At 33.8% G+C, this 27,010-nt stretch overlaps 1 protein-coding gene across 1 annotated transcript in view; it reads right to left on the reverse strand.

The window, feature by feature from the left end:
* Nucleotides 1–26,471, reverse strand: part of LOC123673454 (ras-related protein Rap-1) — a 96,057-nt gene extending 69,586 nt beyond the window's left edge. Inside the window, exon 1 of the mRNA XM_045607939.1 lies at nt 26,359–26,471. The gene's annotated coding sequence lies outside the window, so the exon portion shown is untranslated. The remainder of the gene's footprint in view (nt 1–26,358) is intronic.
* Nucleotides 26,472–27,010: the final 539 nt, after the last annotated feature.

A 27,010-nucleotide genomic window follows, 5' to 3' on the forward strand; every position in this document is an offset into this window, starting at 1 on the left:
TTCAAAACATTTTTCATTTTGAAATATGTGGAATTCATCAATCGAATGAGAAAACTGTTCAAAATACTTTCCTCGGAAACTTTGAAAGCTTGGTGTATTGAATTTGATATGAAAATAGTTTGCGATACCTCATTGATTATCTTGATTGATCCGCTTATGTTGAATTCAAAACAAATGCAACATTATCATACTGGGCCCATAGTTCAGTAGATAACGTGGAATGTGTAAATCAATCCAATATTCGAATTCCTGGTAGAACGAATTCTTATTTTTAATTTCTCAGCTTTGTTGTTCAATGATTACCTACAAAATTTTATGAGATAAAAGAAATAATGAACATATGTAGTATGTTATTTGATTACTATAAAAGTTATATTGAAAACCATGTTTTCGGAATATCCTAGTTGCAATACATGTATCATTATGATTAATACTAATCTTCAAATAATCAAATAAATAATAATTTAGGATATAAATCCTCCTCATCCGTAAATTATCGAAGGATCTCGTTAAAAAGGAAATGATTAATTGGAAAAATCATTCACAATAAACAACATCATATCTAATCGAGTGAAGGCAGAAGGATAATCCTGGATAAATTGATCATTAAGGGGGAATTTCTGAATTCAGGCTATTGATTGCCGAAACATCGTTGAAATCCAAAGTTGAGTTGTTCGTTAATTGCATCTGAAGTCCTGATAGGATCGGTTTATGGTTATAAATTGATTATTAGTATTTCTACATTTCGAACAAAAAAAGGTTGCGTATTTCCATATCAATAAATTTAATTACTTAACAGCACATAGGTAGTTAGCAATTTGCTCTGTTCGTGAAGTTAGTATGAAAAAAAACACAAGGATTGAATCTATTTAGATTGCATGTAACAATGACCTAGTGATTTCATTATATCAGATAGATATGAATCCAATAGTGGTTAGTAAACATAGGGTGTTGCGCGATAGAACAATGCCACTAATTTGATACATGAACTACAGCAAGTGTACCTATGACGATTTCACACCCAAAATTATTTTTAGAGATGAAGCTCGATATTACATCGATGACTCCGTAAATATTCAAAACTGCCATATTTGGGGTTTGAACAATTCATGATGGATTCATGATATTTATGTATACATATGTATAGAAATTGCCTCTATTGGTGTGTTTCTTTCCCGAAAAAAGCATTATAATGGGTTTACTAAGATATTGAGAAAATTAAATAATATGTACAAGACATTTTTGGAATGAATTCGTTAATATTATAATCAGGTAGATAATTTTATGGCTTAAATTTTTTAATCCACCGCTGCTATGAGTTGCATAGTCCATTAGTTCAATCAGTCAACAGTTCACTACTTTTTTCAATATATCTGGCCGTATGGCGCCAATGATGGCTTAGATCTTTACTTCCAATGCTTCAAGAGTGGCTGGTTTGTCGGCATGGATCAATGAATAAACATAACCCCATAAAAAATAATCGAGGGGTGTTAAATCGCAGGTACGAGGGGGTCATTATACTGAGTGCAATTATAAAAACAACACGATTGCGTTTGACAACTTCATTCCAAATAAATTTCAAAACGTCACGTTTTGGCAATGCGTATGTTCAAATAATGACAAAGTATAAATGCGCTAATCGAAGAAAAATTCCCAGAAATACAACATACAGTCACAAATAAATATGAGGAATATTTATGTTTTTTTGCTGCGAACGAGAATATGATTCAATTCATAGAACATAGAATCTTAAAAGAATTGACCTTGATACTAAAAGATTGGGCGGTCAATATGAGAAAGAAAAACGGGACCGAATAAAAAAAAGCAACGGCGAAGGCAATGTGGAATATTTTGTACAAACTCTTGCAAAAACGTACTATAATGACATTATGATTGACCCGTTCAACAATATAGTATTCAAATCAGCCCGAGATGCCTACGATGCAATTGTAACAGATCATCTATAGTAGAGAACAGCAACGAATCCGAAGTTTAGTTAAATTTCAATAAAGTCATAAATTTTTTGTCAAAAAATTTTCCGCTGAATATCCCTCAAGCATTGGCAAGTGCCTCATAATTTTATGACAAATTTCTCAAGCTCGTATCAAGTAACGAGCTTTCGATTGTCATCAAATTTTCTAGTCTATTATCAATGTCCTAGAGATATTACTGCTGAAATTAAATTTTTATAGGGATATTAAAAATAAAGTCTCCTACGATTTTCGTCTATTAATGAAGCCGAGATACATGAACGTTCCCTGAAAATGTTAAAGCTCAGTAGGGATGGGAATACCGGTTACTCACCAGTCGCGTTACATTCGTGACCGCTCCAGAAAAATACCGCAATTTTGTAACTGTAGTTACAGGTAACAAAACCGTAGGCGATTGCAACTAAGTTGAGTACCAGCGACGGAGGAACGAAGGAAACGAGACCATTGGTATACCTAGACTATTTGTGGACTGTCCTGTTGAATGATAATTCATTGTTCATTGAGTTTCTACGTGATTTTAGAAGAACGTATGCAAGCATAACAAAATCATAAAACCATAAAAATGTTTTGGTGGCTCAGAATAACAAGAATCTTCGAAGGGCACCTCATTAAAAACAGATGGTGTAAACTCCAGTGGAAATATACCATCATCGGGTAATCTAGGTATTACGTGAAAGAAATTATATCTGGAATTTCATTGGCAAATTGATTGAATATTACAAATTGATAGAAACTGATTTCACATATAATAATATTTAGAATCTATTTTTTGTTTACCGTTATTTTACAGAGATTTTTTAAGTATATTTGCATTTCCGATTGAGAATAAGGTTCAATTGTTGAAAATCTCGGACTAACTAATTTACATTTGCTACAACCAATTTTTATCGAAGAAATAATAAAAAATATTAAAAAAAGAACATCGAAAATATTGAAATCATTAATCGAATTGTTTAGTTCTAATTCTGGAAAATACTATAGAAATCAAATATATTCCATTAGGCACTGAAAACACAATGGCAAAGACGATTTTTACGGAGTTACAGGAAGGTAAAGTAATTTCTCCTCATTGAACATAGCGCAAATGAATGAAAAAAATTTAAAAGCACTGACAGCAGGAGTTTTTGGGCGATCATAAATGAATTTAGTTTTGTAAAAAGCACTGGCGTACTATTTTTTTTTCGATGTTATTATTCGAAGTCCGGTGCCGGTACGCCGTAACTATCGTTACTTTGGAACTGGTTACTTAACGTTTGTAGAACGCACGACTACGTTACTCAGAATTACCGTTCCAAAATCGCGGTATTGAAATACCGTCCCATCCCTGAAGCTCAGCATCATATTTAGTTCGAGAGCTATCGCGTATACGGCAGCAAGTCTAAGGAAAAGGAACATCCAGAAATTTTGACATTAGTTTATCAATAAGATCACTCTTGGTTCAAAATTCGAAAACTATAAAAATTTGAACGAAATCATAGCCCGTCATTTCCCGTGCAAAAAGAAACAGAAAAAACATATGGGGTCCTTCTCCACCTAACAAGAAACTGTCAGAAATTCAACACTCAGCATCTTTATCGGATTTAGGAAATGAAATTCGTTCGAAACAGAAATGCCTTGATGAATTATACCTTCCATATGGTGAAGTGAATCAAACTTTGGAACTTTTTCACTGTGTTCGAAAGCGAACAGAGCAGAACTCAACAGCTTGAGGAATAACTTCCAAGGAAAGGCGTAAAATGTACCTACTTCTTCTTGATGGATTCTTGTGTTAAATGAAAAAGTTTTTGACGAAACACTGAATTATAAGACGAAATTGAAAAATCTTTGTTGAGAATATTGGTATTTCATGTAGGCACTGATTCAATGTTTGTTTTGTCATGAGGTAATGAAATGAGGAAATAATGGAGATATTGGAAGGAAGTATCTGTAACAATTTCTTCATTTTTCAATAAAAAATGACTATCACTTTGAAAACCTGGATATTGAATATTATAATTAAAGTTTACAACTGCCTCATTTATCCCTGGTAATCATTGAAGAAATTGATTCTTGAGAGGATCGCCTTACAACCTCATAAAAGACTTCAGTAAAATATAAACTGAAAAGATATCAGAAGTAGATTATAAACTTTTCAAGCAATATGGATGTCCAACTTTCAATATTTATTTCCAATGCATATCTATCAGAACACAGTCCAACAGCCGGTCGAATCTGCACTGATCAGACACATCAGCTACTGAATTTATTATGATTTAATATAATTCTTCTGAGCAACTGTCTCAAAAGGCAGGATAGTTATGATTATTGCTGACCTTTGTTGCGGAGATGGCACTTGAAGAAGAATAAAATTGTTGATATATAACTATTCAATAGCTGATTCTTTCGTTATTTAGGACATAATTTGTTAACCTATCCAGATTTGTATGTCATAAAACTATAAAATAAACGCTTAGCTTCAACTGCTTGAGCTTGTCTGTCATTTGATTCCGATCAGATAAATTTTTAAATTTTAACCGACAGACAATATCTATTTATTGGTACTCTAAAATGGGAAATGAGAAAAGCACTGAAAAACCTTTCTGTATAGATTTTCCTCGGAAAATATCGACAAAGAAAGGAAGGTTCAAAGCTTCTGGAGGTCGCTAGTGTGAATAAGAAGATTATTCGAAATTCAGTACTTAATACCCTACCTACTATCGAAAATTTCAATACCCTGATTACTCGTTTCCTAGGGTTTTCCATGAGAAGTAAATAAAGATGCTACGCGAACGTCTTCGATCCAAAAGTTAATTCAACTTACTCAAGCCTCTTGGAAAGAAAGGATTATCGATAAATTAGGTGCATATCACGGTTTGCTGTAAAAGACGGACGCAAGCAACGCCGTCTCTGTTTAAAAGCGATGGGGTGGGGAAAACAGAGATTGGTCTCTTGCTTCGTTTCACACGGATCCTAAATAAAATAACAATTATTCACAATTTCTAGGATTTTGAGTATACGGCCAGCAGGGCGAATGAAATCGAATTCGATTCATTATGAGTGAGTCGAACCTTATCGTTCGGGATCATTCCCCGCTTAAAATTCGAAAATTAGAGACTTTGGGCTGAAATGATATAGCAATCGGTAGCAATGGTAGCCTTGAAACTTTTATCTTATGTTGAGACGGTCGAATTCAGAGTATCTGTCTTTGCTGGGATTTTTTTTTGATGGAGGGGGATATTCATACCCTGTGCTCTAGTCTCTCGACAACTTTTTTCATAGTACGACGAATAAAGCAGATAGTTGTGGATAAGGAATCCTTACTCACATATGCATTTTTTCACTTCATCGCAACATATAGAATATATGTTCATGTCATCTTCAAAAAGTATTCCTGCCACAGAAGAACCTTAGCAGGAGTATCTCCTAGCACAAGTTTCAGAGATCTGTTTAGAAGATTTGGTGTGCTGACCCTTACCTGTTCCTATGTGATGGCCTGCATGTGTTTTGCATATTCTAACAGAGATAGTTTGATGAAGGGAGAAGACATCAGTTGATTCTTCGCGGAGGTACATTGATATCAAGATCTATAACAAGCTCTCTGCCGAACTAAATATCAGAATAAACCATTCTACTCAATATCAGACTGTATAAATCATAAGTTTCAATTATTTGTCGCTTCATATTTCAGATTATAATTCAATACATTTGTCTTTGAATAGACTATGCAAACTGTTTTTTACATTTCATCAATATTTTCACTTCAAATACTTCCAATTTTATAATGATACACCTTGTTACATTGAAGGAAATAAACTTTTATACCATACTATATCAATCTGTATGAAATGGCATCGATGATAAAGCACCAATTTTTTACTTTAAGTTGAATATAGCCGATTACAGATAACAGATTGCGTTCCCTGATCTCCGTTTTAATGCACTAATGCACTCTTGAAATATGTCACATCCAATAGATCTTGCACTTAAGCTATCTGAGTGATTAGGAGTTTCAGACTATGAGCCTTGATCTATAGGGGATGAAATCAATATGTGCTTCTTTTTGAGCCCTATTCAGAGTTCCATTCGCTTGTAAAAAGAATTACCTACTTCATCATCGTTAATGACGTGAGAAAACATGTTCCAAATGGAAAATCATAGCGACTGATCAGCCACTTTTGAGGTAAATGATTATTTTCGACAAGGGCGATGTAAAGACCTAATTGAAAATTCATTCAACCGAATTACATCCTCATATTCTTAGGTGATTATAAGTCAAGAAGATTCGCAATACCTACATCTGAACCTTATCTATTGAGCTACATGGTATAAAAGTTTCAAGAAAAAAATGTCGTTATCATAACTTCAATAACTTAATAAATATTTTCATTTTGGTACACATCCTACAGGCATCAATGGCTATTTTTGATATGAAATATTATCCAAATGTTTCTCCTATGACATCTGTAAAAAATAAGAACTAAATATTCTTGGGAAAAAATGATTCTTGAAAACCTCAACTTAATATTTTTCGTCCAACATATTAAATTAAATTAAATTTAATTATTTCATTATCATGCAAATATTTATGTTGAAGTTATGATAACAAACTATTTTTTCATGGAACTCGACACCCTGGAGCTCACGAATCAAGAGATTAAAAATAGGTTCAAAGGGACTTCTTGAAATTACCGTAGGGTTACCACCCTTCAAAAACAGCATCTTATTCTGAAACACCATTTTTTTTAGCAAGAAACTATCGGAAATTTGATATAGCGATACATTCCGATAGTCAGGCTGCAATTAAAGCACTGATCTCACATATCATCGATTCTGAGATGGTTTTGGAGTGCTAAAGAAAACTTAATGAAATGGGTAAGAATAACAGGGTCTTTTTAGTCTGGGTTCTCAGCCACTCGGGAATCAGAGGGAATGAGGAGGCCAACACACTTGCTAGAAAAGGAGCACAAACTCCTTTCTTCGGCCCGAAATCTTGCTGTGGTGTACACAAATGTATCTACGAGAAAGAGTTTCAGGAAAAGGAAGTAACCGAAAGAGAAAAACTCTGGCGGAATCTTCCTGGTTCAGATCACTCCAAAAAGTTTCTTCGAAACTTTGACTTTACAGGATCCAAGAAGTATCTGGATCTTAGTAAGAATATGCTACCCCTCCTCACTGGATTCCTCACAGGGCATTGCCGCCTTAGGAAACACCTCATGAAGATGAATCTAACAGAAAATGACGAGTGCAGATTCTGTGGGAATGAGGAAAAAACTCTGGATCACCTGGTGACGGAATGCCTCGCCATCGCTAACCAACGCAAAACCTGCCTTGGACACGAAACTTATAGAAGTGAGGAATTAGCCTCCTTGAAGCCATCCCGGATATTGAAGTTCATCAGAACTCTGGAACTGGAAGGCGAGCTGTAGATCACGATATGGAGAGAATAGTTCTGATGGGGGCACAATAGACCATTAGGTCCCTAATTAAATCTAATCTAATCTAACACCCTGTGAATGAGTATAAATTTAGTATATGATTGAAGCAAACAGAACAGTTAAATCCTAGTAAATTATGTCGAACATATATTTTGAAGAATACTTTAAGGATTCATACCTTGTATGTTCAATTGACCTCATACAAAAATTATTTTGATTACAAATTGTTTATTTTCCAAAGAATTAAAATTTACATTTCGAACAAAAAAGGTAATTTTTTTGATTAACTTACTTCTAGCTTCATAGATCCGGATCATTACTGAATTATTCGAATTTGTATTTCACCAAACTATCAATTAATTAACGAGAAATACCTAAACAATTAAACTGACAGTTTTAAATAGTCGTTTACACTCATTAGATTCATCGTCCAAAACTTGCGAACAACAATATATCAACTATGCCGAAACGACTGGAATGAATTATTTAGAGTAGTGTAGAAATTAATCAATCCTTCAAAGCGGTTCGAAATAATTGATTAATGTCCGTCGTAGAACTTGGACTACTTTAATTAAATCCCTAATTTGTCACGTCTTCCATTAATAATGAGGGATAAATTCAGAAATCCACTGAAATCCGTTGTAGACAGCCCCATATCGTATAAACAACCTTTGATCTGAACTTTTGGTTTTGTAGAAGATGCCTCATATTTCACTATCAGTCCTTAATTGGGTCAATTTTCCATATTTATCATAAGTATGAAACACAGTGAAAAAATGGATTCATGATCTTGATTATATTTTTTTTGGACTCAGTGGTCCCTGTCATGTACACCCTCCACCTACATAGCGAGGATTAGATTATTTGCTGTAGAACAGTTGGTTTTCCGAGAAATGAGCATCGTGCTACGCCATCTCTCGACCTAAGAGAGCATCGGTACAATATAATAACTAATTTAAAAATTGAAATTCAGTACGCAGTGTGAAGTGTTGAGCGACCCATATTCATCTTTTGCCATGGCCGCCCAGATCCCCCGATTTTTTGCCCATAGAGCATGTTTGGGACATCATGGGTAGAAAGCTGTCAAAATTATGGAACAAATTGATTTTCTCAGAAGAAAAATATTTAGCAACCAAATCCTGAAACAGATCAATTTTTCTTTCACTTTTACCAAATTTGTAAGCACTTTTGAAGGATTGTTGCACCCTGTGCCATCCCCATCAACCCTCTAAATTTTTTGAATAGGGAAGTGGGTCATGTGATACTTTTTTGGCAAAGTCTTTGTATCTTCTTTACAGGCCTGCAGAAATTTTCAAGAATTTTTTTTTTTTCAATTGGTTAATTCAAAGAGGTTTTTAGTATGTGCATTTTGTAATGACTCATTTACTTTGAGACGATGGTACCTGATGAAATTTGTCACCGAATTAAAGTCGGCCATTACAGTTTTGTTCATGCACAATTTTCAACCCCTACGAACCCTTCAATGAAAATAAAATGGAGTGAAATTGGAAATTTATTTCGGCATTGAAGTACCACCCGGAGAATCATTGTGCATCACAAGATAAGTTGAATTAAATGTTCAAAATGACCACCATCGTTCTGGATGCAATAATCAAAACGCTTGACACATTCTAATTTTTCACGTGAGGGGGTTGAAAGAAGTTGAAAGTTGTGCATGAACAAAACTTTAATGGTCGACTTTTATTCAGTGATAAATTTCATCAGGTACCATCGTCTCAAAGTAAATGAGCCGTGAGAAAGTGCACGTACTGAAAACCTCTTTGAACTTACAAATTTTTCAAAAAAAAATTATCTTGAAAACTTCTCACGCCTGTAAGGAAGATACAAAGACCTTGCAAAAACCACATACCACATGACACACTTTCCATATTCAAAAATATCAGAGGGTTGATGGGGATGGCACAGGGTGCAACAAAAATCCTTCAAAAATGCATAAAATTTGGTAAATGTGAAACAAAAATTGACCTGTTTCAGGATTTTGTTGCCAAATATTTTTCTTCTGAGAAAATGAATTTCTTCCATAATTTTGACGCGCACTGTATAATCGCTGGGACAAACACATTATTTACAAATTTAGTAAAAAAAAATTGTTAACCCTTCGTTTTTCTATCCAAATTTCAATTATTTACTCCTTGCTATACTACCTACCTATGTTTTACAAAAAAAAAATAATGTTAAAACAGCTTCTTCTGGGTGTTGCAGTTTCTTTGTCAGTATTTTACATGAGTATGATTTATAATTATGAGAGTGAAAATGGTAAAATAACGAATGTTCAGACAATTTTTTATCAGCAATGTTATTCTGAAACAAAACGGTCATTGTGTTATTTCGAATTTCAACAAAAAATTCGATCATTTCTTATGTTTTCGGAATTACCGGAAATTCCTAATCCACATCATCTTATGAGTGTCAGTTGACACCAAAATCGAGGACTTCGATTTGAAACTGGCTCAAATAAATCAAAAACAAAAAAAATCAGGTCTTTCAAAATGTCACGATTATATACTGTCCATTCTCCCTAAATCGAAGGCTATTCTGTTTCCACTGGCTTCCGGTGGCTCTGAACGAGCACGGCTCATCCTACTTCCGTTTTATAGAGGGTCATTACACGTGGGTCTGAATAAGCCCCGTTTTTTGCGATCATATAAAACGATCTTTATTGGACATATCGCGTTTCGCTCATAAACCCAAATGAGTTATGTTCTCGCCAGTTTTCTGCTCCTGATGAAACTATTTCAATACCGGTAAACTACTCAACTATGCTCCAGATTATTTCTGTTTCAAATTCTGACAGATGATTTGATATTTCGAATGATTCTCGTTATTTTCGGGTGAAGTAGATTGTGAAAAATTGAACCTTTCCGTCAAAATGAAAAAAAAATTAATTATTTTTATGTAGTGACGCTGTCTGATCAAGAGATGGCGTTCTGTGTTACACGCCACACTTACTTTGGCCTCGGCGAATTTATAGAGGCCGACGCGTTGCAGCAGAGTCACCTCTCCACCATGGTGTGAGAGGGTGAGTCTTAGGCAGAGATCGCTGGATTCCTAACTGATGAGTCCTCCAGCGATCTCAGGACGAAACGCCGTAATCTTCTGGGAGAGGACGTACTTACACAAACATGACCCGAGGATGACTCGCCAAATTGTCTTCAAATTAAAATTAAACAATTCATGTACGATAAGTTGACAACTAACAGTTCACTCAATAAGTTCCAGTAAAAACACATTCTTTTTGTCAATTCGTCAACATAGTGACCTTCAAGAGTGATTTAGATTAGATTTAATTAAAGGGGTTCCATTCCACTGCAACACAATGGTCTAATGTGCCCCCCATCTCGACAAAGCGTGATCTATAGCTCGCCTTCAAGTTCCAGAGTCTAATGAACTCCTGTATCTGGGATGGCTTCAAGGAGACTACTTCCTCACTCCTACAAGTTTCTTGTCCAAAGCTGATTTTGCGTTAGCCAGTTAGGTTAGTTCAGTTAGTCAGTAGGCATTTCGTCATCAGGTGATCCGGAGTTTCTTCCTCCTCCCCACGGAATCTGCACTCGTCATTTTCTGCTTGTCCTATTCTCATGCGGTATTTCCTAAGGCGACAATTCACTGTAAGGCATCCAGTGAAGAGGTGTAGTATATTCTTGCTAAGATCCAGAAATTTCTCAGATCTCGCAGTGTCAAAGTTTCGAAAAACTTTTTGGAATGATCCAACCCAGGAAGATTCCGCCAGAGTGTTTCTCTTTCTATTCTTTTTCTTCTCTTTCTTCTTTTACTTAGGAGTCACAAGCTCCAAAAACTTACAACAAGAAGTACGAACACAAGTAAATAAAGCCTCAAGAATCTCTGGCTATCTAAGGGACCTCTTATGGAAGAACAGTTATTTAACTACTGATAGTCAATACTGCATATACAAAATAGTCGTAAGACCAATACCTACCTACATATGCACTGGACGCTCGAGCGGATATAGCAAAAACAAAGAACATAATGAGAGTAGCTGAGATGAAAACGTTGAGAACTATTGAAGGAGTGAACTTAAGGGACCAAATAAGGAATGGTGCTATAGTAGAAGATCTGAACATTCAAGACTTAGTCCGATTCACGAGACTGAGACGATGATATTGGAGAGACCACGTCAACAGAATGACGTGAGATCAATGGGCGAAGGATGGAAGACCAAATTCACAAAGACCGCCGGCCGACCTCCCAAGAGATGGCACGAAAGCTGGACATCTGCTTTCAAAGAGGCTGAATAATGAAAGAAAAAAGACTGAGTCTTTTTGAGAGAGTCTTGAGAGAAAAGAAAAAGAAGATTTTTGTCATAAGCCAATAGAATTACCTTCAGAACAAGGTTTCTCTCAACATCCCTACCCATATTAGATTTTAGAGGTTGCTGTTGAAGAACGATGTTTCAATAATTTGAGGACTGATTAAAGATCTCAAAATAGGTGAAAAATTCCATATAACCTTGGATCCGAAAATGAGACGTTTTGGAAATATAGGCGATTTTCGCACATGTTTATATGAAACTACTTACTTATTTTGAGGTTTAGAATTAGCTCCCGAAATATTGAAACGTAAAATACCTATATGCGGTTTTTTCAAATATAAACGTGTGGAATAACAAAGTTTCAATATTCTAGGAGCTGATTGAAGATCCCAAAATACCGGTCAGATTGTGACTGAAGTAATCGTCCATCTGTACGGACAAACATCAGTTGGATCAATTATTAATATCAACCACAATCACTGTACTAAGAGCAATAAACCCATAATTCTTGAAAGACTTAATTTTGAAGTATTTATGTCAAATCTCCCAAATATTTCGGGATTTCAGCTAAATTTGAAAGACGAGGCCTTTTAATCCGAGTTTTTCTCGAATTTCGTTCACCGTATTCTCTTTCCATTTAATTTCATAACACGATAAGGGTTCTTCTCGACAACATTGCAGTGGACTTTGAGACAAATTTTCAATTTCATCTTAATTAAAAAGGAGGCTCCACCTACATTTCTGTGCCCCTCAAACTTTTACAACTTCTTGAGTTTTCCCGTCACCAACCAGAATTCGTTTCTCTCACCTTACTTTGCATGATATTGGAAAAGGATAAAAGAATCTGAGGAATTAGGAAACAATCGAATTCCGAAAGTTTTCGAGCAGGTTTTGTTAAAGGGCAACAAAGTAACTTTTACATTGCAGGGAAACACTCGATCTATTGCGAAAAAAAAATCTATGATTATAAATGTAACATTGATAAAATAGAAACTAGACATTGATTGAATTATGTAAGTAACTTCAGCCTACCTGGCATATACCCCTGATTTCATACAAACCTGAAAACTTTAGGATAACTCATGAAAAAGATCTCATTATTTTCCTCGTTAAATTTTTCATGAATATAATTTTGCTTCAGTATTCTCACCGCTGAATAAATAATATCTAAACTAATGGGGAGGAAATGTTGAATTCTGTTAATTTAATGTCAGGTTTTATCTTGCTAGTAATTGGTGAACTACAATAATCAGTAAGATGTTATTTCCACATGTTATTTTGAGTCACTATAATATTTATTCGATTTTTTTCTGCAAATCGTTCTTGTCTTATGGAAATGAATTTTCTTTCGTCTCCTGGTTCTCTCTAATTGTTCTAGAATACTATGTTAATTAGGCATACAGCAATTTGCATGGAATTTGGTGTATTCAATAGCTTAACACCCAACATTCAAAGATAATCCCGTAGAACTGCAAATCCTCGACCCTCATACTTTGAAAACTAAGGATATAATGCATATGTATGTATACGGAAATGCTCAGATAATCCAAGAATTATGTGATGCAATTACTGAGGGAAGAAGCATGTCCCAAATTACATTTCCTAGAAGTGAAATAAAGTATAATTGTTGTTTTAGAATTTCTAAAATATACTGTATCGCGTAACTCAGAATCCCTTTGATTTAGAAAAAAATTGATGACACATTTTTGGGCTCGATTATTGTGATGAAAACCTGAACCTTTTAAGATCAATTTTTTCCAAGCTATAAGAGAAAATTGGAAAATGGCGGAAATGAAAAGTTTTCATAACTTCTTTATTACTGGTGCTATAAACATAAAATAGAACCATTAATGACAAAATACATGAATGGAGGAATTTCAGCTATATCTTCAACTGAAAAAAGTTTTCAACCATCAAGTGTTAGGGTCAGGCCATCAGGCGGTCTTGAAGACTTATAAGGAACGCTTCAGAAATAAATCATAACTCATATTTTATTGACTCAAAATCTCAACACTGCCGGAATCGGTTTATTCGTTGTTATCATGAAAAAAACTCAATTTCATATATAATAGGAGTACTAGTCGGAGGCATATACACACATAGCCAAAATTCTTGGACCCACTTATGTTTGACGAGATTAATATTTAATAAGTCAAGTGTATTACAATTACAAAGTACATTTAATTAGTTTAGGCCATCAATGCAATGGCTGAATTTAATCTTAACTAAACAAGAAAAAAAATTTAAACGAAAAGAAGTGCTTAATATAAAGATTAACAGAAACTGAAATAAAGAAGAAAACCACTCTAGAGCGAAATCAAAATGAATTGATAATCGGTGTCTCCTCTTCTGTTCTGTAGTGTTAACGCGTATGGGCATGGAAACAATAAGGGAGTTAATGTATCCACTAGGATGTTGTTCCATTCTTCTTGGGCCGCTAGTGTGAGTTCCTGGAGGGTGATTATTCTCAAATTCTGTTTGAGATTGTTCTTTTATCAAAATTCCCCATGTGTTTAATGAGATTCATGTCTGGCGAATTTGCTGGCCACGGTAATCTTTGAATATTCGCAATATCTAGTGCAGTTTTCTCTTCTCGTGCAAACATTACCGATCCTCCTTCATATGGAAAGACTTTTCTGGTAGTCATTCGAGTTGCCCTGACCCTCTCCAAACTATGTATCGGCGACTATCACCAACTAAACCAATTCTGGTTTCGTCTGAAAAAAGAACATTTCACCACTGTCTCCGAGTTCCTGTACTCACTGTAGTCTCCAGAATCGCATATAAGCTCTAGCATGTCTCCGCCATATTGTTGTACTGGAAATCAGGTGACTAAATGTTGTTCCTAAATGAGTTCGGACACCTGAGACTGTATATATCCTACTAGATACCGATCTTGTCTTGCATTCGCTACTCTATGAGGCCCATTTCCAAATGTCCAATGAACGCTGTTAGTTTCCTGGTACAAATGCACTATTCGGATAACTGGAGTGTGAAGAACCCTCATTATATCTGCGATTTGATGATTCGACAGACCCTCATCATACAAAGCCACTATTCTTGCTTTATTGAACATTGACAATGTATTGCCAAGCATAATTGCAAAGAAAAACTCAATAAACACGCTGAATCGATATAAACCACTTTTAACACATTGGTATGTAAAATTAGAGGAAATTGTTTTTGTATATATTTCTGTATGTCTGACACATGTGAAAGATATAAAGATTGAATGCACAAAAAAATCATCCATGACGAATATTATTTCTACAATTTACGAGAGGGGTCCAAGAATTGTTTATCTTCCCAAGGGGACGTCGTAGAAAATAAAAATTGAAGAATTATTGATTTTTATATACCTTATTAACACCTGGAAAAGAATTACGTAGTGCCGAGAGACCCTGTATATCAAGACGGAAACATTTAGTAATTATAAACGTTGGAAAAACTCTTAAAAATCAAAATATTCATCAAAAATATTTTTTATTTCTCACATAATTTATAACACAACGTTTCTATCATCAGTATGAGTGAAAGTTCGATAAACACTGCTTTGTTTTCCTTTCCATCATTTTGGCAGCTTTTCATACCTCTAATTCAAAGTTGGTTGCAACAAGAAGCTCCATATGTAGATTAAAATACCTTAATGTATGAGTAGATGCATGGTGAAAGTTCGAATTGATTAAAGTGTTCTTCACTCAACAAACTCTAATCCTGAACAGAGTAATTTTTGGAATTACCGGGGAACAAGTAAGTAAAATCCTGGAAAACGTTTACCGTTCGGCCCTTTGAATGTGAATCTTTTATCGGTACAATTCGATGATATTCCGAGTGAATTGAGTTCAAAGGTTCACTCAGATTCACAATTTTGTTTAGGTTTGCGTCTTTGGAAATATTCACCGACGCCGACGGTTGGATAGACGGAATTGAATGAGAGGAAATAATGTTGCTATATTTCACTAGCGTCCGTCTGTGAATCTGATGTTTTCTCATGTATTATGATAGGATGAAAATTCATTGTAAATTGTAACAAATTTCAATTTGTGAGGTAGCGAAAATTTTAATCTGAGTAATTCATCACGAAGAAGCAAGCGAATTCGTCCCTTTCTAGCGCTCGTGGACTTGCTGGATATCATTTCGTTGAATGTCTGTAAAGGATACCGCACCCTTCATTAGAGAAAGTTCGTCCCTGTAAAATTGGCTGAATTTTTGGTATGTTATAGTCCAAGTCATTCCAACAAAAAGTTTAATAGGCACAAGTTTTTAATAGGCAATTTTTGGTGCTAGAAGTCCCTGAAAACTGTCATTCATTCTCCATTGTGAAACAATACAAAAAGTTATCTTGGATAATCATCACTATTCTAAGTAATCAAGTTGTGAATATTAATATGAGATACTATTGTTTTTTGGTGTTGATACATTTGGTCAATTATACAATGTGTTTCAGCTACTTATAATTGTTGAAAATCAATCATTCAAAAATGGTTACAAATCGCTTACAATCAAAAAATTTTTATGAATTCCATTCTACAGCTTAATCTACATCACACGGAGTGTCCTTTTCAAAAGAAAGCGAATGTAAATATTAAAAATGTGCCTATAAAACGTCCAATCAAAATATTTTCTTTTCAAATCCAATAATGCAACGACAGGGATTTTTAAGGTAATAATCTCCAAATACATGGATTTCTCACTACGGAACATTTCCAATATAACTTTCGCTTTCTATTGAGAGGAACACTTCTTATATTTTTTCCGGATGTGATGTAGAATAAGCTGTAGACCAGTATTCATAACTATTCATTCTTTGATTGTAAATTCCTCAGACGTTTTGAAAACATTTTCGAATAATTGAACTTCAAAAATAAGTCACCCAAACACACTGTATTTGTAATTGACCAAATGTAACAACACCACAAAACAATGCTTTCAATAGATCTCATATTAACGACTGTTCACGTCTTGATTACCTACTCAGAATAGTGATGATTATCCAAGATAACGTTTTATATTCTTCAACAATAGAGAACAAATGAGAGTTTTCAAGGTTTCTTGTGTCAAACTAGCCTACAAAAAGAATTGTGCCTATTGAACTTTTTGTTTAGTATGACTTGGACTACAACAAATTAAAAATTCAGCCAATTGTTCAGGGGGTCACTTTCTCTAATGTTCTGTGCGGTATCCTTTCGAATTTTCAAGAAATCTCAAGTAATTGGTTTCAATTCACAAATAAAGTGGGAGTATCGGACTGAGAGAAATCTAAGTTGATAGTTAACCAGAGGAACGTGCTTTCATCGAAAGCATCGAGCTCATCAGTTTCGCCCAACCAAACATCGATGACTACAAAATGAAAACACGAGGCAGGAACACCAGCTTATGTATGTGCTGTTGCAACGAAGCAACACATGGCACTCAATCACTTAAGCGTCCTTCCTAATGGTGATTCAAATACTATATATCTACGTGAATTTTTCCTTCCACGGTATATCACGTATAATGAAGAATAAAGCTCTAACGGAGAGCAACTCTTGGCTAATAAGAATATCGGAGTAACAAAATGTCTATTTTTTGAGTTACTGTTGGGAAGGAAGCTCAGGTGGTTGGAGGTCACGTATCGCTTACGTACGCTGATGCTATACCGATGGCTTTCAATCAAATAGCCTCTGGTATCATTTGGTTGACATCGATTTAGGATTCGGCGATACTGATGACCTCCAAAAAAAATAATAAAAGTCTATCGTTACTCACTATCCATGACGGAACATTGACTCCTAACTTTTTTTTCAATAATTAAACTAATACCCATCCAATAGTAAAGGCATTCAAAAATAGATGGAAAAAAACGAATTTCATGCAGATCGTAAAAATAGAAAATATTTTTATCTAATTGCTATATCTCAGATTCTATCCGTCAGAATTCACAAAAATTTAGTTCAAATAAAGTTTATTGATAAAGTGATTGATCACAACGTTCAGCTATCTAGCTTTTACTCGAGAAAACATTCGAGAAGAGCATTGAGGAGCTTTTGAGCGCTAGCTGGTTCATGCACCTTTTAAGACCAAAGAACTGTGAATGAGTAGGTATAAACAAAATGTGATTTAAAATGACGTCATTGTTGTCGGTTAGTTTATCTAAATCAGGCTTTCAGATAATACGATCCTGTTGAATGGCTGAGTGATTATTTCGTACAACTGAATTTCATGTTAATTGCGTCACTAGAACCATAGAAAATTTAAACAAAAATTTATAATAACTACCAACAAGAGATCTTACTCGTCGAAATCTAGTTTTATATAATAATAGTTTTTTCTTTGAATTCCAGAATAAAAATTCTTCACAGAGTCTAAATTATACGTGTTTTATTGACATTAAAACAAAATTTAAATAATCGTATCGTATATTTTCGTAATGAATTGAATTGATTTATATTATTTTGTCTTACTAACTTCAACATTACTTGGCTTTGGAAGACCTGTTTCGTGTGATCGAAATTCTTGAGCTTCAATTTTCAGGCCTGCCAAAGTGTCATCCCCATATTATACAGGGTGAGTCAAAAATCTGTACCGAGCCTTTTGGGGATGATAGTACATTGAAAAATAGTTTGATGAATAAACTTATAGCCCAAAATGCATACTAAGGGAGATATATCCTTCTAAAGTTGATAAAATGAAAAAATTGAAAAAAGATTGAAATTTCATGCATGTTGGTGAAATACATTTTTTTATTACACTTCTACATTTCTGTTATTATTATAAAGAGTGTTTTTAGAGGGTAAGTCATGATTTTTTTTCGACAACTTCTTTCGTTTTAGTGGGAAAATATAAACATTCGATGGAGCGAAGAAAATTAAAAAAATGTAAAATGTAGCCTTATCCAAATACAAAAAATTGAACTGTTTTCGAGATATTTGAGTTTTTATAGTTCCATAATGTCACCAGATTCATTCATCGCCATATTCATGTATAATGAAGAAGTTGTCCCAAAAAAATCATGACTCACCCTCTAAAAACACCCTATATAACAATAGCAGAAATTTAGAAGTGTAATAAAAGAAGGTATTTTAACAACATACATTTATCATGGTACCATTCACCGTTTAGAAGGTATGCGGGGATTTTTTTTTGTTTTTATCAACTTTGGAAGGATATATCTTCCTCGATATGCATTTTGGGCCATAAGTTCATTCATCAAACTATACTTATTTTTCAATATACTATCACCCCCAGAAATCTAAGTACACATGTTTGACTCACCTTGTATAACAGCAGTATATAAACACGAATGTTCATGCCAAATTTTCGAAGAATCCTATCATCAGAACACCTCAACTAGCTGATAACAATAGCAAGATGAATCACATCTATACTATATACTGTTTTGTGGTCCCCGAGGGTGAAATCAAAAAACAAAAATCACATTTTATATGTACAGTCCATTCAGGAATTATTGACATCTCGGGTGGCTTTGGAAAATCGAAATTAAGTTGGTACTGGCTCATTCAGTAACATTTTGAATTGCAGATTTCGGGTTGGCATTGGAAATGTCATTGACAGGAGGTTAGATTTCAGTTTGTTTGTGTTATTGGTTCTGATCGAAGAAATTTTGAAACTTAAAAGTTGTATCAATTTCAAACACACATTGATTAGTTTATTTGAGTATTTCTCACAGTACTGTTTGAAAAAAGAAGAAGGCAAGTCATTACAACCTGGATTATTATTGGAAGAAAACCTGTGCAATACGATTTCACCTTCAAATAATCATTGAATGACTTGATTGTTACCAAAAGCCGAGCCAAAAGCAACCAATATATCAGCCTGGATGCAATTTGTCCAAAAATCATCTGGATTCTAATCAATCAAAGACAACATTACATAAACTTAATTGGTTACAAGTTCAAAACAGTTAATAAAAGGAAAATTCTTATTGATAAACAGAAAATTATAATAAGTTGAGTACGATTTTATGGTGAATACAGAGAATATTTGCAACAAAATGTGAAATATATTTATCTGGGAGGAAACTTGGTTATTTATTCAACAGTGGACTTTAGAAAGAAAACAAAATGTTTTTCAAGTATATTCAAGGGTAAAAATAGAAGGAGCACTATTTTGAATGCTGGATATTTGGATTTTTATCTGGATGTTTTGTTTCGACAGTGGTGATCATGAGGATTATATAAATCTATGAGGAGAGAATTATTTTATAATTGGATTGCTAAACAAAGTCTTGGCATTGCATCTATTATTTATTTATATTCTATATTGAAATTAAGTATTGTTATATCTGTTTTTTGTTCTTCAATGAGTAATCCAAAAATCTAAAATTCCAATTGCTTTATAGAATTTTTACTGAGTATTTAATCGAAAAATATATTTAGAAGAGTAACTTCAAGAATTTCTTCACCTCTTACCCACTTGAAGAAAATAATAGAATGCAATAAAATTTCGGAATTCACAAATTAAAAATAATTTCATGCAAAAATGCTTTTAGTGAATGAGTTAAAGCTGTTATGGGCAAAATAATTTATGTTATTTAATAGAAACTAGTATAAAAGCATTTCGATAAAAAACAGAAAACTCGAGTACAAATAGTACCTATATTTTTCATACAACTCTAATCAATCATTCATGTCATGAACAGTTTCAATAAATAGTGACTTTAGAAAGTAATTTACACATCGGCTGATAAATTGGTTCCAATTTTGAAAGTTACAGTACAACTGTGATGTCAAAATTTTTCATATACTAAATGGATTCTTTGAATTTTATTTCAGTCTTATTATGATATGGCTCGTCCATTCACCAAGCTACACTATTTAAATTTGTCAACCAGTTTTTTCTGTTCTCTTCACCAGTTTTGACACCACAGTTAAAATGATCCATAAGAGTTATTTGATAAGAATTTTGCAAGCAGGTTGGTATTCAGTGTCCATCAGTAATGCAACAATTTTTGAAGAGCCTTTGGCTAAAAGGAAATGCATATTTTAATGATCTTCAATGGGATATTTCATGGGCGACTCTTAAATGAATAGATAAGTCTTCATTGGATTTCCTTGAAATGAGATAGCATTTCACTATATTTTTACGTTATATAATCTGAATTTCAATTTATGAAATCATGACTGTATGCGTCCTTTCGTAATAATCGTAATTTCGAAAATTCAGGATCTTCCGGATACAAAAATGATGAAAATAATTTAAACTGGTTATCTCTATTATGAACCATAGCAATTTTTAGTGATATTTTTGTAACTAGAAATAATGCCGCGACTAGACGTTCACGGCCTGCTTCGATGTCAATAATTCCTGAATGGACTGTATATAGTTTACCGAGAAAATTTTCCATGGTAAGCATTCGCGCCATTTCGAGGTGGTTTCAAAATACAACTTAGTTGAAGAAGGAAACTATGAATAAATCTATAGCATTGTTATGCCATGTTAAATAACACCAACGCAGTTTCATCATTCATAAAGCTGTGAATGCAGAGCAATACAATTACGTTCAGTATTATTTCCTTGTTCAACATCCCATTATTCCAGTTGAATCTTCCGAGTTGGCGAAATGGTCATCAATATTCCATTATAACAATTTCCGGCTCAGTAATTATACTAAGTAACATGGAAAATGAACGAAGATTAAATGAGTTTACCTATGGATGGAAATTGATTTTTGGCGAAACTTTAGAGAACAGATATTTTTGCAACAACTTTTGGGCTCATTTTTTGCATGTGCGAGAAATAGGAGATGTAAGTAATATACAAAATTTTGACGAAAAACGAATATCCACCAATATATGTACTCACAAAATCTGAACGTTCGTTACTCTGCAAGTGTGTACCAAGTCAAATATTTTCGCATTCATTCGCGTGCGCAAAATTACACTTTTCCTCATGCTGTTCGGATATATATAACGGGTGTTTTTTTTCGAGATATGTAACTTTAAGTTGGCATTACTGTTCAAGATGCCGACCGATTTAACAGCTGTCAAGTGATTCATTCTCAGTTTGGTTTGGCAATTCATCATGAATAGACTCACGCCTGAACAATGCTTGCAAATAGTGGAATTTTATTTCGAAAATAATGGTTCTGTGCGGAATACGTATCGCGCACTACGTCCATTTTATTTTGTTTAGCGATGAAGCGCACTTCTGGTTGAATGGCTACGTCAACAAACAAAACTGCCGCATTTGGAGTGAAGCTAATCCTCAAGTATATGTCGAAACACCGTTACATCCAGAAAAACTGACTGTTTGGTGCGCTTTATGGGCTGGTGGAATCATTGGTCCGTACTTCTTCAAAAACGATGATGACCAGAACGTTACAGTCAATGGTGATCGGTATAGAGCCATGATTACTAACTTTTTGATTCCTGAATTGAACAACCATGATGTCCAGGAGCTGTGGTTCCAACAAGACGGCGCAACATGTCACGCAACTCGTGCCACAATCGATTTATTGAAAGACACGTTTGGTGACCGCCTAATTTCACGTTTTGGACCTGTGAATTGGCCTCCAAGATCTTGTGATTTAACACCGCTAGACTACTTTCTGTGGGGCTATGCATTCCTTGTTCGATTAAGATTTCAATGGTGATACAGATTCATAAAATGCTAACAATTTAAATAATTTCTCTATTTTGCTCATTCGGAAACGTATCAATATTATTTTTTCATTCTGGAATCTAGTAATATTCCTTTATTTCCCAAGACAATAAGTTCCCAAGCATTCAGAACGTTTCTTCCTCACCAAAATTGTACGTTGTCAATGCTTCATTTGACTGTAAATCTCAAATTTTTATATTATTTTTGTTTCATGCATATTGTAGTGTTTCATATTACTATTCATGATCTTAAATCGTTACTATTAATTTCTTGCCATCACTCCAATATCTTCAATTATTGAATATTCTCATCCATTCTAAATCTTCTATGCCAGTGAACACGAATCTCCAACTTTGTCAAAAAGACCTTGAAACAGAGCAGTATGATATGCTTCAGTAGTCCATCTCACCCCTCATAGTTTAAGAAATATTTCATGACGAAACAAATAAGGGCGTGAGTTTGGAACTCTATGCATTCGAACTATGTACGGTTTCTACGATGAGTCTTCCGCTAACTTTCCAATATATCGTATAAAATGTTCAACTACACTCACCATATCCAATAAAGAATCTTATTTCATTTTCATCGAAGAATCCCATCGATTTTTATTTTGTTAAATGTAACTGTTCAAGTTGGATATTTGGGCTACATTCACAACAAAAAGGAATTTCATGACTAGGCGATCTATGTGGCAAAAAAAGAAAAATATGCCAATCTGGATATTGTTCACTACTTTTGAAGGGATCAGCAACAAATGTATAAAAAAGCTTTCTTACCAATATGGTAATAAAAGTAATTTGGATACACATACATGTTCGTTGCTTTATAATTTTCCATAAAAAATAGTTATTAAATGAAACATTAGTGCAATAAAAGGATGAAGTATATCCAAAAACTTTCATTTTCCTTCTTCCTCCCACATTACAAATTGAAAAACATTACATTAGGGGAGAATTGAGAAAAACGAGGTTTCCTGGAATCTACAGTTGAAGATTTAGATGGCGGTTGAGAAAGACCGATAAATTTTAGGATGAAGATACGATTACAATGTGATGACCTGGAAGTAATGTTTCTTCAAGAGTAAAAAAGGTTGATGGGGGAGGGGGTTATCGATTCTTCCAAGTTGTTCCACGGCAGTAGAGACTTAAAAAAGCTGTGCAAGAAAGGACTAGTTTCCACCTTCCATCTGTAAATTTCACTTACGGAAAAATGTTTCTTACAATGTTCAATTTTTTTACCTATACCTTATGAAATATTGCAAATCATCGAACAAAATCTTGAAATATGAGTGAGAATTTCATTTCACTTTTTGTAGTTTCAGTTTCTTCTACCAATTTCGAGAAAAAAGTTTCATACAATTATCTAGTAATCCTCAGGAAAATCCAAGATCCAATTAGCAAGCTGTGATGAATGAATCAATTCAAAGTTTTGGTACTTATTTACCCAATCTGTAGCGAAGCCATGCATTATTATAAAGGTTAAAGATAAGTAGTCCCATATTTATGGATAACCCGAACTGTTAACGTAGTTGAAAATAAATTCAGCAAAAAAAAATGAAAAACTACTACCGAAAAAAAATACACTAAATCAATTTCGATTGATTCTCAATGAGTTGTCCATCTTCATAACCTTCTAGTTAGTCGTCTATTTATTCGATGAAGGAGCTGAAGACTAGGCCTTAATTTTATATAGAACAAGTTCTCTTCATCCTGTCATGAAAAATTATTTCAACTATTGCAGCAAATTTGGAAATCGCTGAATTATATTTTCAAATCAAGACATGTAATGAGATGAATTGAAGTTCTTATCCTATAATATGACTGAGAACTTCAATTAATCCAGTTGTTCCAGTTGTACAGTTCAAAATATGGCTTATGCCAGTTATTAAGAAAAATTCAATATCACTTATATTTGATTTACTCTTGATATCATCTTTCGTTTTAAAAATACATAATTAAAATAAAAGATATTTTTATTTCAATTATGAAACTTGATAAAGATCAAAGTCTTAGTTATCGTTGAATTCATGAAAAATATTACCAATATATCAAAATATGCAGAATTTTTATATTCTGATGAAAATATTCGAAATGAATTCATCGATTCGAAAACTTCGAAACTATGTCTAACTGATGCTACTAAGATTTGTTCATTTTTGAGCTGGTCAAAATGGTTAACTCGCATCAAGATCAATTCTTTCTGAATGAATTGAAGTTCATGATTTCAACCGCGAATTTTGCGTCTACTATTTTAATTATTTCAAAGTATATTGGTTGCAAAATGAATCATAAATCATAAAAAAAATTTTAAATGCTATATAATCTATAGAGGGTGTTTCCAAATTAGACGCGAACCTTGGAGTACTTGCTCGTATGACTCTCTTGCTGTCGTTCAAGCAATATTTAGAAAAAAAATCAACAGTTTACGAAATATTTGTGTTCTTGTGCTTTCGAAAGATTTCTCACCTAACTTCTTTTTTTGCAATTTTTTCTACGTTGACCAAATTTGATTATAATTTTGGATTATTTTCGTATTCAGCGGATCAGATACCGTTAGAAAATATGAAGCAGCGGGAAGATTGAGAGTAAATTTTAGGCGGAAAGTAACAACTTAAGAAATAAAAAGAGGGCACATGCTGGTAAAAGAAATGGTGGAGTTCATTTCAAACATAATTTATAAATACATTTTCTACCGAAATTTTGAAATCAATTGCAATAAAAACTATTTAGTTCATTACTCTCCTTTCTTTGCTTCTTTCCTCTTTCAATTCAAATTCTGCTGAAACAGTGCCTACATTCTAACGAAAACTTTTTTAGATAATAAAAAAAGGATTTCAAAAATATTTTTGGCATACATAATTTGTAGAATTCGAAAGTTGCAGGCAAACTTATATCAGAAATTAGTAATCTTTTCTTCATATATCAATTTTCAAATCATACTAATTCGTATTCAATATCTAAAACAGCATAGTTTTGCTTTTTTCATTCATATCCTTTGCTGATGAAAATAATCCAGAATTTAAATCGAAAAATGAAGTAACGTAAGAAATTTTTTTAAAAACACAAAAATTCAAATATCTCGAATAGTGTTGATTTTCAGTTATCAATAAATGTGGCTCAATCGACAGCAAATGAGTGATACTAACACCTCAAGGTTCACTCCTAATTAGTAAACACCTTGTATATTTTTCGATAAAACCTCAAAAAATGTGTATTTATCCAGAACGGATTTTAAAGCACAAAAAAATGCAGAATAAAGGAAGAATCCAATTAACCGAAAATGACCTCCTCTCAAAATAAATTAGATAAATCTTTCAAGTTTCGGTGATTAAACGAATCAAATTATATGAATAAAAAAGAAATTCCCTACAACTATTTCTAGAATAAAAAATATAGGTTCAAAAAAATTTTCAATAATATTAAAACTATGATTGCGGGAATAATAATGAGGGGAGCACACAAGCAACCAATTCAAAAAAATAACTTCAAAACCTTTCCGTTCGAAATTTCGACAATATTGCCAAATTTAAATATAATAGTAATTAAATAACAAAATATCACCCTAGAACATAAATGAAAACATTGTTCAATATTGTGAAGAACTATAATGATTAAAAATAAGCAAACTCCAACAACTATCCTATTCCTCCTCATTAAAATGAAAACAATGTCGATTCATGAATAATTGATGATAAAATAAAATATTGTCCTTGATATAATCGAAGAGATATGTTTGAAAAATTTTTGAAAATCAAACAGAGTTACAGATAAACATAAGCTGTTGTTTATGTTTATTTTTATTCTTTAATTTCAATCATTACTTTTATATGATATAAATTTAATTATAAATATTATCTCCCGACGTTAGAGAACATGTACAAGAAAAAACTTTGAACCAACAACAGATAAACACAACAAACCCCCTTCCAAAAACTTTCGCAAACATTCCTAAAATTCAAAATAAATTCAAGAATAAATACGATAAACATACACGAAACATCAAAAAGACAAAAAACAGAAATAATCAACCATAACACCGCAAAGTTTTCTTCAATGCTCACCTATGAAAACAGCCGTTTCATACGATCGTCGACCGACAGGGTTGATCATGAACTGAGGGATGAACCGCACTGTGGCCAACCTGTTGGCAGCAGATCTTTGACTGTTCCGGAACCGCTGTAGTCGCTTTCCGGGCCCGCGCCTGCGCATCCTTCTTATCTCCAACATGTGCGAACGCTCATCGCCCGCAGAGTTTTCCAGACATCGTAAAATCCGAGGCGGTATCTTAGCACGCGAAAATTTCGCATTTCCCGAGGAAAACCGATAAATTTCGTCGCAGCTTCAAGAGGTCCGTTTTTCTTCACTACACCGAGATCAAGTGAGCCGTTTGGAAATTGATTTGATGATTGCGTTATCTGTCTGAGTTTGGGAAGACAGTTTGTTCGACCCGTGAAAATGGGATTTTGTCATGAAAAGCGTATAGTAAAATTGCGCTTTTTCTTTGGCTTCGATGTAAGTCGCGCCAGAAGTGTAAGAATTAGTAAAATAGTGACGGAAGTCAGAAGCGTTTTCTATGGTCGCTTTCAACATGAAATTTTGTGCGAAGCTTGAAATTATTCATTAAGCAAACTCCATTGAATGGAGAATGAGCGAAGAGATCAGTTACATCTTCCTTTATAATTTTAGAAACATCTAGAAAGGACACAACAACAA

This window comes from Harmonia axyridis, chromosome 2 (genome assembly GCF_914767665.1).
Source record: "Harmonia axyridis chromosome 2, icHarAxyr1.1, whole genome shotgun sequence".
Taxonomy (NCBI): Eukaryota; Metazoa; Arthropoda; class Insecta; order Coleoptera; family Coccinellidae; genus Harmonia; species Harmonia axyridis.